Consider the following 15,685-nt stretch of genomic DNA (forward strand, 5'->3'; position numbering starts at 1 on the left):
GCAGACGTTTAGCATACACATCTGTAGATATGAACAGGAACTCATGCTAGGGTGTGGGTACAATCTGATTACAGTATATACACACAGCAATGTAATTACTGGTTACACAATTGTAATTAGGCCAAGGATTGATTAAGGAGCAGCGCCATCAGGCCAACCTCAGAAGTTGCCCTCAATCTGACTGAGTTCTGACTGCTCGACCAGAGGCAGTTTCTAATCATACAGCTTCCCGACACTGGAAGCAGCTAGTTTCACGGCAGTATTACCGGTCTCCGGCCGGCTGTTTCAGCAGAGATCCAGCATAGCCAGATGTTACCGCAACGCCCGTCTGCCTCATTGACTATAATGGGATGCATGCAACGTTTTTTGTCTGACCAAATCCCAAAATATTTGACGGGTAGCGGCTGGATCCCATTATAGTCAATGGGATAGGGCTGGCGGGCATTGCGGTAACATCTGGCAGTTCTCTGCCGGAGACCTCTAATGAAGCCTAATGAGTGCGAGTCTAATGACCATATTGACAAAAGCCCACAGAAATGGTTTCAAGTGTTTCCGTGGGCTTTTGGGTCCATGCCTCTGCACCGCATGAGATAGGACAAGTCCTATCTTCTGCCACATCTTGCGGATCAAGGACCCGTTCAAGTCAATGGGTCCGCACCGCAGCTCTTTGTGGTGACCATTAGGGATGAGCAAATAGACTTTTGATGAAACATCAGAAGTCCGTACAGTATTAGAATGCATTGGCTCCGATTAGCTGAAGTCTCGCGAGACTTTGTGCAATAATTCATAAATTAATTTGTATTGTAAAAAAAAACATTTCCTGAACTCGGGTTCGGTACCAAGTGGTACCTTGGAACCGAACCAGAGTTCGGGAAATGGTTTTCGCTCATCCCTAGTGACCATACGGTCATGTGAATGGGCACTTAGTCTAAATTCCCATTGGGGCTCATTTAGAAAGACCGGCTTTTTATGTCGATCTTGGTTTCCCCTCTGCGTTGGCGGAGGATGCGCATAATGTACGAAGAGGTGTGTGCCTCATTATAGATTAGGCACACCTTCGGCAGTCTCTCGATGTAAAGATTAGTAAATTTGTCAGGAAGGCCAATAACCAGGGACAAGGATGGCATAAACATGCCCGTGAAACAAAATATTGCCGCATGGACATTTAAAAAGTAAAAAAAAAACAGAACCATGAAACTTTATTTTACTCCAAAAACTGGCATACTGATGTTCATAAATGACCACCATTGTGTTTGCAGTTTACGGCAGAACTATGCAACTACATAATATATCTGTACAGGGATCACAAGATATACTCTTCACATGTGTCCTTTTGGCATAGAACATGCTCACTGAAGTCTATGGGTCCGCAAACAATCACTGACACAACACAGATGGCATTCGTGTTCTGTCAGTGGTTTTCCACAGACCATTGACAGGAGATGGCCTGGGAAAAAGGATGACAAAGGGAGAACACACAGACCAAACAGCGATTCTTCACAAATGAAATATGGATGGATTTATCACGAATGTCGAAAGTGGCCTAAAGGAGTACTCCACAGTAAACCCATTTCCACAGGATATGCCATAAATGATGGATAGGTAGTGGGTTAGGAGAATGGTGGTCTGTGAATCCCATTCCCTGACAATGTACAGCCAACTTCTCCCCATGGCCCTCCCTACTTAAAGGGGTATTCCATTTCAAACAATGGGTGCATATCGCTACTATATGACCCCATTGTCTGATAGGTGCGGGTCCCAGACCTATCTTGTAAAGTGAGCCAGTAAAGTAATGGACGGATCTCTGTACAGCATTAAAACAAAGTTTGGAGTAAAGCGACCAGATCTTGGATCTGAAATTTGCTTTGCTCATCCCTAGTGGACACGCATGTGCGGTGCGCCCTCGATTACTTTGCCGGATCATTTTATGAGATCGGTGTGGACCCACACTTACCAGACAATGGGGGCATATCCTAGCTATATTGTCTGAGATGGAAAGTCTACAGGAGTTATGCAAAGCAGCCTGTACTTTATCCCTTTGCGTCAAACATATGTATATATATATCACTGCTATATTATATACAGTGCTGTGAAAATAATTAAAATACACTGGTTTTGTTTAGGTACATACACTGCTGCAGCCAGTCGCTGGCTTTAGCGGTATATGACACATAACTGGTGACTGTAGTAGTGTTTAGCTGCTACAGTCACATGGAATATACAAACTTGTCATCGCCAAAGCCTGGCAAGGAGAATCAGTGTAGCAGCACTTGTAGCAGAGAGGATGATTTTATATTTTATAACAATTACTGCCTTAGGCTAAATGCACATGATCAGGATTGCGTTTTGTGTGGGGGAAAATTCGCACTGTAGGTCATGTACATTATATTCTATGAGAATTTTAAATTCTGATGTACACAATGCAGATTTTTTTCTGTGTAGAATTTCACCTGCGGTGTGGATTTTAAAATCCGCAGCATGTCAAGTTATTTTATTTTTCCTGACTGGATTTTCTCCATTCACTTCAATGGGGAAAGTAAAATCGGCATGCGGAAAATCAGCTCCAAATCCGCACCGATGTGGATTGTCCGCATGGAATTTCTCTGCACGTAAATCCTGAGCGTGTGCATTTATCCTTAGGGCTGTAATACATATGGAGATAGGCAAGAAGGCTTGTTAGCGATGATCTGTGTAAAAGTGCCTCCGATTACCCGATACTAGAGCAAATGCTCGTTCATTGGGCAATCGCAATTTTTAAAAGGAGGCTATAAATAAAAAAAATAAAAAATAAATCCTGCTAGGGATTACCATCTGACTGTGGGTCTATTATACTGTACCCACATTATCGTGTGAGGACAGTGCAATAGACCCACGGTCAGACAGAAGGTCTGCATCATAAATCACAATGATGCAGTGAGCTCGTTGGTCCAGGAGATGAGGGAAAACACAGGGGCTTATTCACACATCTGTGAATCCCCGGTGTGTGCCGTCTGTGTTCTCCATGGACAGCACATGTCCGCTGATTTTAATGTATTTATTCACACATTCTTGTTTTTCCACTGACCATGGGTCAGTGCAGAAACAAAGTATTTTGGTCCATGTTGTGGACCAAGAACTTCCATTAAAATGCACAGATCCGTGAAACCTGATAAAATAAGGATGATCTTGATAGAAGACGGCCAAGAAACCTCATTTTCAGCCTAGCCGCGCACATGGAGGGCAAAAACCAGAAACATGGACCAACAATGGATCCTTCACAGATGAAACACTGACGGTTTCGTTACCAATGTAACATAATACAAGTACTGTACAACGCTCTACGGAGTGCGACTATTCTGAAAAGCGTCACTCTTCCCTTCACAGCATATTACCGAACTAAGAGCCAAATCAGACCAATGAAAGTAAGCTACAATCAGAGTTTCTCTTAGACTAAACAGTTTGAGCGCATTTCTCCAAGTCTTTTAAACTTTATGTTTTCTGTCCATTTTTTAAGATCTGGTGCCCAGAAGTAAAACCCATCCCTAACAGTTGTGATGTGTAATGAGTGATGGTTCTATTAGGATGACGCACAGCGTACCTTATTAATAACACCCGTATCGTTTTACGTTTTTGTCTGCGGAGCCACATCTGCCAGTGCATTATGCAAGATCCCATTCTATCCAAATGCATCTGGAGAGAATAAACATCCTGTTCTAAGGTTAGGACCTTACATAATTTTGTCTCATCTGCTCATTTAGCATCCATTTTAAGAACAACATTAATTCTAGGGACGCCATCTTGCTAGGCTTCATGAAATAACAAAGACGACATTGTGCAGTCCTCCGACGCTATATTCCAACAGGTCCAGTACTTTCCCTACCAACTCCCTGGATGTCGCTTTATTTTAGGAGGGCTCCTTCCAGTGTATTCGAATGTAGAGTTCTCAGTAAATGACATTATTTCCACCAACTCTCAAGAGGGCGTTTTCCATCGCCGCCATGAAATCTTAAAAACATTACACAGGCCTAAGTCTTAAAGTGGAAATTCACTGTCGCACCCAGTAGAATGTCGGGCTATCTATGTAATGATGCCTTTCACTTAGAGATCCACTGCTACTATATAACAGCTACATTCACAGTTTTTGCCACCATTTTTCATTTTTTTTTTTCCTTTTTCACATACTAAGGCCTCTTTCACACTACCGTTTTTTTTTTTGTTTTTTTTTCGTTTTGCGAGCCATTTTTTGCGTTCCGTATACGGAACCATTCATTTCAATGGTTCTGCAAAAAAGTTATTGCCCGCAAATCACGTTCCGTGGCTCCATTCAAGTCAATGGGTCCGCAAAAAAAACGAAACACATACGGAAATGCATCTGTATGTCTTCCATATCCGTTCCGTTTTTGCGGAACCATCTATTGAAAATGTTATGCCCAGCCCCATTTTATGTAATTACTGTATTCTGTATATGCCATACAGAAAAACGGAATGGAAAAAACAGAACGGAAACAAAAAAAAAAAAAGAAACAATGTATCCGTGAAAAACGGGCCGCAAAACACTGAAATAGCCATATGGTAGTGTGAAAGAGGCCTAAGGAAGTATAAGGGAAAACTGGCTTCGTTGCCCATAGCATCAGATACCACCTTTCATTTCCTAAAGGAGCTCTGAAAAATAAAAGATGGAATTTGACTGGTTGCTAAGGGCAACTAAGCCAGTTTCATCAGTTTTGCTAAATCTCCCCTTAAAGAGGACCTTTCACCGCTCCTGACATGCCTGTTTTATTAGCCTTATGCATTCCCTATACAATCACAATTCTGGAGCCTCTATTCTTATGGCTGTATGTTGTGTCATTCCTTTATTATTTCTCCTAGAAGTTATGAATGAATTGCTAGCAGTCTGTAGTAAGGGTACAGAGGGAGGCAACCAGTTGGAGGGGGGGGGGGGGGGTGTCTCTGCACAGACTGAAAATGTCAGCACTGATTGGATAGAGTCAGTCTGTGCAGGTACACCCCCCCCAACTGGTTACCTCCCCTCTGTATGCTTACTGAAGGCTAATAGCAATTCATTTTGCTTTATTATAAATAAATAGGTTTATTTTATAAGTACACTTTATACAATTAAAACACACACAAGTTATAAGAAACTCTCCTGTATCTGCCGATTATGGCATCAGGTACAGTGCTGTATCAGTATCCTTTCAATGGAGAGGAGCAGTTAAAAGGGTTTTACAAGATAATTTTACTCACCACTAATCCTAGAGATCTGATCAATGGGGGTCCAACAACCAGGTCCCCCGCTGATCAACTGTTGGTGAAGGCAGCGGTCAGTGGCATAGCTATAGGGGTCGCAGCGGTCGCAATTGCGACCCGGCCCCTAAGTCAGAAGAGATGGAGTAAAGCGGGCCCTGCAAGTGGTTTTGTATTACGTGCAGCGGGCCCTCCTTATATTTTGAGTGGCTGCGCTGCGCTTACTTGTCAGCGCGAGAACCGTGACCTCCGCGGCGGGTCTCGCGGGATCACAGCAGCCAGGAATGACTAGACTGCCGGTCGCCTCAGCCCTCAAGTGAGGAGAGCCAAGAGTAGGTAGACTTTTTTTTTAAATGTAAAAAATGGCACACACCTGCATCCAGCTTCATACGGAGGGGGGACATGAATGATGATCAGCAAAAATCAAAATGTATAGAGGGAGTGGGCGGGGGCAACATTAAATATAGTAAGAGTCTCACTATATTTCATTTTGCCCCCATTCCCTCTATATATTTGAAATCTTTTGCCCACTGAATATTTCTTTTTCATTTTGCCCCCTCATTATTTGCTGCCCCTGGCTGTCCTCATATGGCGCGGGCCCCCCCTTTCTGAATTCAGACACACTCCCGCACGACACCACTGATCATCATTCATCTCCCCCCCATCCCTCATATGAAGCCAGTGTGGGCCATACATTCAAAAATAAAAAATAAAATACCGTATTTTTCGCCCCATAAGACGGCCATTTTTCTTCCCCCAAAATGGGGGAGAAATGCCCCTGCGTCTTATGGGGCGAATGCTGCCACTTTTACATCGCAAGCTGCGATGCATGAGCAGAGCTGGGACTCGGGGGCGTTTCGGATTGCGATCTGTGGATGGCACTGTTACAGGGGGGGGGGGGGGGGATCTGTGAATGGCACTGTTATGGCCTGGGGGGGGTCTGTGCATGGCACTGTTATGGGCTGGGGGGGTCTGTGGATGGCACATATATAACAGTGCCACCCACAGACCCCCCCCCAGCCGATAACAGTGCCATCCACGGATCCCCCCTGTAACAGTGCCATCCACAGATCCCCCCTGTAACAGTGTCAGCCACAGACCCCCCCTGTAACAGTGCAAGCCACAGACCCCCCCCCCCCATAACAGTGTCCGTCATCCACAGATCCCCCCCATAACAGTGTCAGTCATCCACAGATCCCCCCCATAACAGTGTCCGTCATCCACAGATCCCCCCATAACAGTGTCCGTCATCCACAGATCCCCCCATAACAGTGTCCGTCATCCACAGATCCCCCATAACAGTGTCCGTCATCCACAGATCCCCAGTAATAGTGCCATCCACAGACCACCATTAGTTCCAAACACACAGCACACCTTTTGGTTAAAAATATTTTTTTTTTCTTATTTTCCTCCCCAAAAACCTAGGTGCGTCTTATGGGCCGGTGCGTCTTATAGGGCGAAAAATACGGTACTCTAGTGACTAGAGTATTATTATATTTTTTTATGTATGGCTGAGCTGCGATATCAAGCACAGTCGCTATCAAATGGATGGCGCTGTGCTTGGTGAACAGAGAAGGCAGCAGCGCTACTGCAAATGTTGGTGCCTTCTCAAACAGCTGATCGGCGGGGGTCCCACACCAGATACCAATGAGCTTTCTCAAAAAAACACTTTAAAAATGTACCTACACTTTAATATACTTTATTAAAACCTATGTCACAAAATGTATATAATTTAGATACATACACACACATTGCCTTGAAAAAGTATTCATACCCCTTTAACTTTTGCACATTTTTTTTCACGTTACACCCACAAACTTAAATGTATTTTATTGGGATTTTATGTCATAGATAAACACAAAGAAAGTATGTGTGATGTGAAAACAAAATGATACATGGTTTTCAAAAAATTTTATAAATAAAAAACTGAAAATTGTGGTGTGCATTAGTACTCAGCCCCCGAGTCCATACTTTGTAGGACCACCTTCTGTTGCAATTACAGTTGCAAGTCTTTTAGGGTGGGCATCTACCCGCTTTGCACATTTAGAGGCTGAGGTTTTTGCAGCATAGCTGACGCTCAGTCAGATTGGATGGAGAGCGTCTGTGAACAGCGATTTTCAAGTCTTGCCACAGATTCTCAATGGGATTTAGGTCAGGACTAACACATGAATACGTTTTGGTCTAAAGCAGTGTTTCCCAACCAGTGTGCCTCCAGCTGTTACAAAACTACAACTCCCAGCATGCCCGCACAGCCAAATGTTGTCCGGGCATGCTAGGAGTTGTAGTTTTGCAACAGCTGGAGGCACACTGGTTGGGAAACACTGGTCTAAACCAGGGCCGGTGCAAGGATTTTTGCCAACACAAGCGAAGCTACATTTTGGCGCCCCCCTCCCCCCACGCTTCTCCTCTCTGTGGTCCTGGTATCTTCTCTCTGCTTCAGACAATGGCTGGTTTAAGGACCATATTTTTCGCCCTCTAAGACACACCAAGGTTTCCATTACACCTCAGGTCAGACCAGCAATCGGACCCCCAATGTTAATCAGACCTCAGCTCACAGCCCCAATCAGACCCCCAATGTTAATCAGACCTCAGATCAGAACCCCATGTCAGACATCATCCCCCAGCCATCAGCCCCCAATGTCAGCCATCAGACCCCCATGTCACATTTCTCCCCCTCCATGTCACATTTTTCCGCCCTCCCCCAAGGTGCGCCCTAAGGCGGCCGCTTGGTCTGCCTTATGGTAGCACCGGCCCTGGTCTAAACCATCCCATTGTAGCTCTGGCTGTATGCTTAGGGTTGTTTTCCTGCTGGAAGGTGAACTTCTGCCCCAGTCTCAAGTCTTTCGCAGCCTCTGTCAGGTTTTCCTCCAGGATTGCCCTGTATTTAGCTCCATCCATTTTCCCATCAACTCTGAAAAGCTTCCCTGTCCTGATGAAGAAAAGCATCCCCACAGCATGATGCTGCCACCACCATGTTTCATGGTAGGGGTGGTGTGTTCAGGGTGATGTGCAGGGTTAGGCCTCTTTCACACGGGCGTTGCGGAAAAATGTGCGGGTGCGTTGCGGAAACACCCGCGATTTTTCCGCGCGAGTGCAAAACATTGTAATGCGTTTTGCACTCGCGTGAGAAAAAACGCGCATGTTTGGTACCCAAACCCGAACTTCTTCACAGAAGTTCGGGCTTGGGATTGATGTTCTGAAGATTGTATTATTTTCCCTTATAACATGGTTATAAGGGAAAATAATAGCATTCTGAATACAGAATGCTTAGTATAATAGCGCTGGAAGGGTTAAAAAAATAAAAAAGTTAACTCACCTTATACCCATGATCGTGTAGATCCCGGTCTGTTCTTTAGCTGTCTGCTGAATGACCTTTGGTGATGTCAGATCACATGCTCCAATCACATGGTCCATCACCATGGTGATGGAGCATGTGATCTGACGTCATCAAAGGTCCTTTAGCCACAGCTAAAGAACAGACTGACCGGGAACTAGGCGATCATGGGGATAAGGTGAGTTAACTTTTTTTTATTTTTTTTAACCCTCCCAGCACTATTATACTAAGCATTCTGTAGTCAGAATGCTATTATTTTCCCTTATAACCATGTTATAAGGGAAAATAATACAGTGAATAGACTGTCACCTAGAACCCATGCGTGGAAATCGCACCGCATCCGCACTTGCGGATTCTTGCGATTTTCACGCAACCCCATTCATTTCTATGGGGCCTGCGTTACGTGAAAAACGCTGAATATAGAACATGCTGCGATTTTCACGCAACGCATAAGTGATGCGTGAAAATCACCGCTCATGTGAACAGCCCCATAGAAATGAATGGGTCAGGATTCAGTGCGGGTGCAATGCGTTCAACTCACGCATCGCACCCGCGCGGAAATCTCGCCCGTGTGAAAGGGGCCTTAGGTTTCCACCACACACAGACCCTAAGTTATCATGCCTTCACTCCAGAATTCTGGCTTCAAAAAGTCACAAAATAGAGCCTTTGCTACTTTTTGCACTCGCTTGCGCAAAATGTTGCGACTTTTTGCATTTCTGCACCACTCACTCCAGTTTTGTAATGTTGGTGGAAAAGTGGGTCTGGTTAGCTGTTAGAGTTTCACTCCAAATTTATCACTGAGAGTTTTTTGGAAAGTTGCAATCTGACTTCAACAGTAAGGTGGAGTAGAAAAACTGGAGTAGCGTTTCTAGACAATACTGTTAAATTTGTCTTATCCTTAAATCTATCAAACATGTGACATTTGATAAGGAAAACGGACTTCAAATATTCCTTTCATGATAAATTACCACCATTGCGTTTTGCCTCTCTCATCTGACCAGAGCACCTACTTCCACATGTTTGCTGTGTCGCTTAGGGTACTTTCACACTAGCGTTTTTGTTTTCCGGTATTGCGTTCTGTCCTAGGGGCTCTAGACCGAAAAAAACACTGATCAGTTTTATCCTAATGCATTCTGAATGGAGAGCAATCCGCTCAGGATGCATCAGTTCAGTCCCTCTTACGTTTTTTGGGACTGAGAAAATACCGCAGCACGCTACAGTTTTCTCTCCGGCCAAAAGAGCTGAACACTTGCCGGATCCAGCATTATTTTACATTGAAGTGTATATTAGTGCCGGATCCGGCATTAAGTGTCCCGACAAAACGGATCCGGCTTTCCAATCTGCGCATGCGCAGACCTTTAAAAATGCAAAGATAAATAAATACCGGATCCGTTTTTCCGGATGACACCGGAGAGACTGATCCGGTATTTCAATGCATTTGTCAGACGGCTCAATCTGACAAATGCCATCCGTTTGCGTCCGGATTGCTGGATCCGGCAACGGAACTGCCTGCCGGAATCCTCTGCCGCAAGTGTGAAAGTAGCCTTACATGGCTTGAGGCAAACTGCAAACAGGACTTATGGCTTGCTTTCAAAAAAGGCTTCTTGTCACTCTTCCATAAAGGACAGATTTGTAGAGTACTGTGGTTGTCCTGTGGATGGATTCTCCCACCTGAGCTGTGGATCTCTGCAGCTCCTCCAGAGTAACCATGTGCCCATTAGCCGCTTCTCTAATTAGTGCTCTCCTTGCCTGGGCTATCAGTTTAGGTGGACGGCCATGTCTTAGTGGTTTGCAGTTGTATCATACTTCTTTTTGATCACTAACAGCAGTAGTTATATTAAGAATAAATTCTACACAAGTGGTTATTTACTAGATAGGTGACTTCTGAAGGCAACTCGTCACAATGGATTTTATTTAGGGTTATCAGAGTATAGAGGGATGAATACAAATGGCACACCACAGTTTCCAGATTATTATTTTTTTATTTATTAAATTTTTTGGAAACCATGTATCATTTTCTTTTCACTTCTCACATACTTGCCACTATGTGTTGGTCTATGACATAAAATCCCAGAATACATTTAAGTTTGTGGATGTAACGGGAAAAAATGTGGAAAAGTTCAAGGCGTATACTTTTTCAATCAGGGGAGAACTACTCTCCTTAGGGAGAGAGCACCTTAATCAGTGTGAGGAGACTTCTAGGCCACTCATGAAGCTCTGGAATTCTGGGAGGGAAGAGATGCAAATGAGCGCTTAAGCTCTGCCTCTAATGCCACCAGATGTAAGGCAGCTATCTTAAAAGAGCTGATCATTGACTTAGCGGATAGCTGCCTTACATCTGGTGGCATTAGAGGAAGAGCTTGTTAAGAGCTCATTTGCATCCCTTCCTTCCTACTTTTTCAATGCACTGTATACAGATGTGCTATGTCAGTGAAGCATGCACAGGCAGGAGCAGAGATGAGCTATGCACAGCTCCTCTGCATGCACTTGCTCCACTCTGCTAAAAGCAGACCACATTGGTATAGGCAAGGCTTTTAACTACTCTGACCCCTGGCCAAATGGACTCCACAAGACTTCTGAAGGTGTCTTGTTGTATCTAGCACCAAGATGTTAGCGGCAGATCCTTTAAGCTCTGCAAGTTGCGAAATGGATTAGGCTGGCTTTTCCAGCATATCCCACATATGCTCGATCAGATTGAGATATGGGGAATTTAGAAGCCAAGTCAACACCATGAACTCTGTGTCATGTTCCACAAAACATTCATCAGTATATTTTGCCATTCGGCAGTGCACATCATCATTGACCCTGGTTTCACACCTAAGCGTTTCTCAAACGCGCGTTTCTATGCGCGTTTTTGTCGCGCGTTTTTATGCGCGTTTTTTTTAATAGTGTTGCTATTGTTTGGGTGATTGACAGCAGTGTTGTCCAAAGAGTCTATGGCCCAAACGCGCGTCAAACGCGCCAAAAAAAGCTCCTGTACTTGTTTGAGCGTCGGGCGTTTTACAGCGCGTTCAAACGCGCTGTAAAACGCGAAAATGTGAACCAGCCCCATAGGGAAGCATTGGTTTTCATGTGTTGCGCGTTTTACAGCGCGTAGGAACGCGCTGTAAAACGCTCAAGTGTGAACTTAGGGTTAGGGTACTTTCACACTTGCGTTTTTCTTTTCCGGAATTGAGTTCCGTCCTAGGGGTTCTATACCAGAAAAGAACTGATTAGTTTTATCCTAATGCATTCTGAACGGAGAGTAATCTGAAAAATTCCTGATCAGTCAGAAAAAAAATGACATGAATTTGCATACAGTTTTCCTGATCAGGCAGTCAGGCAACGCAACTGTTTGCCCGAATCAAACAACGCAAGTGTGAAAGTACCCTAAAACAGGCCACTACAATTGGGAAATGCCATTCCTATGGTATTGTTACTTGGCTCTGCACCATACTTTAGATAGGTGAAGCATTCCAAAGTAGCATCCATGAATGCAAGGACACAAGGTTTCCCAGTAGAACATTGCCAAGAGCATCACAGTACCTTCAGTAACTCTGTTTAGAGTCTTGCCGTAGAGCATCCTGGTGTCATGTTTTCTCCAGGTTAGGGCTCTTTCACACTTGCGTTGTCCGGATCCGGCGTGTACTCCACTTGCCCGAATTACACGCCGGATCCGGAAAAACGCAAGTGAAAGCATTTGAAGATGGATCCGTCTTCAAAATGCGTTCAGTGTTACTATGGCAGCCAGGACGCTATTAAAGTCCTGGTTGCCATAGTAGTAGTGGGGAGCAGTATACTTACAGTCAGTGCGGCTCCCGGGGCGCTCCAGAATGACGTCAGAGAGCCCCATGCGCATGGATGACGTGCCATGTGATCACGTCATCCATGCGCGTGGTTCGCCCTGACGTCACTCTGGAGCGCCACGGGAGCCGCACGGACGGTAAGTATACTGCTCCCCCCACTCCCTACTACACTTTACTATGGCTGCCAGGACCTTAGCGTCCCGGCAGCCATGGTAACCATTCAGAAAAAGCTAAACGTCGGATCCGGCAATGCGCCGAAACAACGTTTAGCTTAAGGCCGGATCCGGATTAATGACTTTCAATGGGCATTAATTCCGGATCCGGCCTTGCGCCAAGTCTTCAGGATTTTTGGCCGGAGCAAAAAGCGCAGCATGCTGCGGTATTTTCTGCGGCCAAAAAACGTTCCGGTCCGGAACTGAAGACATCCTGATGCATCCTGAACGGATTTCTCTCCATTCAGAATGCATTAGGATAAAACTGATCAGGATTCTTCCGGCATAGAGCCCCAACGACGGAACTCTATGCCGGAAGAAAAGAACGCAGGTGTGAAAGAGCCCTTAGCCATACACATAAACTCAGTCCACAAAATGTAAAATAAAAGAATTGTTCATACAAGGCCACCTTTTCCATTGCATAATGGTCCAGTTCTAATACTCACAAGTACATTGTAGGCACTGAGGGCAGCGCTCAGCATGGGCACTCTGAACGGTCTTGCAGCTATTCAGTCCAATATGCAGCAAAGCTGCGTTGTATTTTGTTCTGACGCTTTCCTAACATAGCCATCATTAACCATTTCAGGAATTTGTTCTAATATAGCTCTTAAATGGGATCAGACCACATGAGCCAGCCCTCGCTTACCATGCACATCAATGAGACTTGGGCGTCCATAACCCTGCAGCCAATTTATTGACTGTCCTTCTTTGGACCACTTTTGGTAGGTGCTAACCACTGCACACCAGGAACACCCCACAACACATGCTGTTTTGGAGATGCTCTGATCAAGTTATCTAGCCATCATAATTTGTCCCTTGTCAATGTCGCTCAGATCCTTTTACTTTTTCTACTTCCAATGCATCAACTTAATGGGAATCTGTTACCAGCAACTTCTCTATAAAACTGCTTGCATAGACAAATAGATGTAGTTCACCAGATTAAAACGGTGTCACTATTGCTCTTGCTGCACCCAAACTCCACTCCTTTCTGTGCCCCTCCCTCGCTGCTTTGCCACTGCCTGGCCCTGTCAATCAAAGCTGCCAGGGAGAGGCCAGCCACAGAAATAAGTGGACTTTGGGTGCAACAAGAGCAATGGGGATGCCCTCATTGTAGCAAAGGTCTAATCTCCATATTAGTAAAAAAGTATAATAAACTCAGGAATCGAGCCTCACACCAAGAAAACAAAAACAGCGTTTTATGCAAACAGTTGGATAGGGATCTTACTGGTGGTCCAATATATCCCACCCCTTGACAGGTGCAATTACCATAAGATAATCAATGCTACTGTATTCCCTTCACGCATAAGTGTTTTGAAATGTTATGGCTGCTTAGTGTATGAAGAAAATGTGATCCTGTATGTATATTTAAAAAAAAAAACAAAAAAAATAAATAAATAAAACACATAGGGTCCTATACCCCTAGGAGCCGAAAACCCCTAGGGTCCTAAACCGTGCCCTTAAAAATGCCCCCTAACTCACCTGTCTTCGGTACCACCCCTGCCCATTCCTGGCCCTAGAGGACCAGGAAGAAAATGGGTCCCGTGTCTCCTGTGGCCAATCATGCCTAAAGGCCCATTTACACGGCCCGATAAGCAGACAATGATTGGAGAGGAAGCGTTCCTTCCAGACAAATGCCTGCCTACTATAAACCGATTACAGGTCTGACAGCATTGTCTCAACAAAGAGCTGCTCATCGCAACCTTGGACGAAAAAATACCAGATTTACTGAGGCACTATTAGGTGCCAAGTGCTTACAATGTAACAGAGCCTCTCATATGCATGGGATCATGAATGGCCAGCTTCTCGCTGAGAATTGTTACAATTATGCCTCTAAACACCTCCTCTCTCATTCTTTCGTGTACGTTCTGCGTGGCTGTGCTGGATAAAGATAGAAAGTTATGGCAAATATGTAACGTCAAAAATATATATCGTCTTCCCAAGTTAAACAGGGCCTCATAAACTTTCCACTACATCCCAATTGGGAGTCAAAAGGTCATTGCTAGCTCCAAGTTAAAAACAATGGGATGTGGAGGAAATCATTCTTTCAAATTTGCCCAGAGAATCTGTTATTTTTTTTCTTGCACAGACTGAGCAAGGAAATTGTGAGATCTGCGGAAACCAAACGCCCAGGGTTGCTTTGATACTTACTGAAAATAAAGCTGACAGAAATAATATTAATGACCTTTTTGCATTTTCAGACAACTGATCCTTAACCAGCCGTGGTGGAAGTATTGGTGGTATAGAGGTGGCAGTTACAACTGAGGCCCTATTTCAGGGGTACACATAGGTCCTCTATGCTACACAAGACACAAGCAGTGCAATGACTTCTTACGAACAGATCCTAAATCAGAATTGTGGTTGTGGACCGTGGTTTTAAAGTACGTGGCTTTGCACCAGGGCTTAAAGTGGTCATCTGAGTTTTTAATGCTGAGCTCCGTACAGCATTAACTCAAACTTTTGAACGAACCAACTTCGGACCTGGGATCCGCTCATCCCTACTGATGACCTATCCTCAGGATAGCTCAGGAAAGTTCCCAAGATCTCAGCAGCCTGCATAAGAAGTGTGAAACCACCAAGACTCTGCCTAGAACTGGCCTCCCCACCAAACTAAGTAATTGGAGGGAAAGGGCCAAGAACTCAATGGTCACTCTGGCTGATCACCAAAGATCCTTTATGCAGATGGAAAATATTTCAAAAGTTTAACCATCACTGCTCATTCCACCAAATTGGTCTTTATGCCAGAAATAAGCCTCTTTTAAAGTAAAAGACACATTCAAGTTTGCCAAAAAAAAAGCACCTAAAGGACTCTCAGACAGTGAGAAACAAGATTCTCTCTTCTGATGAAACCAAGATTGAAAATTTTGGCCTCAATTCTAAGCGTCATATTTGGAGGAAACCAGGAACTGCTCATCACCTTCCCAATACCATCCATAGCATGGTGGTGGCAGTATCATGCTGTGCGGGTGTTTTTCAAAGACTTGGACAGAGAGACTGGTCAGGGTTGATAGGAAGGTAAATGGAGAAAAGTACATAGATATTCTTAGTGAAAATTCATCCAGAGTGCTCGGAACATCAGAGAGGGCTGAAGGTTCACCATCCAACAAGACAATACCCAAAAGTATACAACCAAG

At 44.5% G+C, this 15,685-nt stretch overlaps 1 protein-coding gene across 4 annotated transcripts in view; it reads right to left on the minus strand.

Annotated features, from left to right (window-relative positions):
* The window catches only part of PDE8A (phosphodiesterase 8A), a 277,995-nt gene that overhangs the window by 114,795 nt on the left and 147,515 nt on the right, over positions 1–15,685 (minus strand). The window lies entirely within an intron of this gene.

This window comes from Bufo gargarizans, chromosome 2, assembly GCF_014858855.1.
Source record: "Bufo gargarizans isolate SCDJY-AF-19 chromosome 2, ASM1485885v1, whole genome shotgun sequence".
Taxonomy (NCBI): domain Eukaryota; kingdom Metazoa; phylum Chordata; class Amphibia; order Anura; family Bufonidae; genus Bufo; species Bufo gargarizans.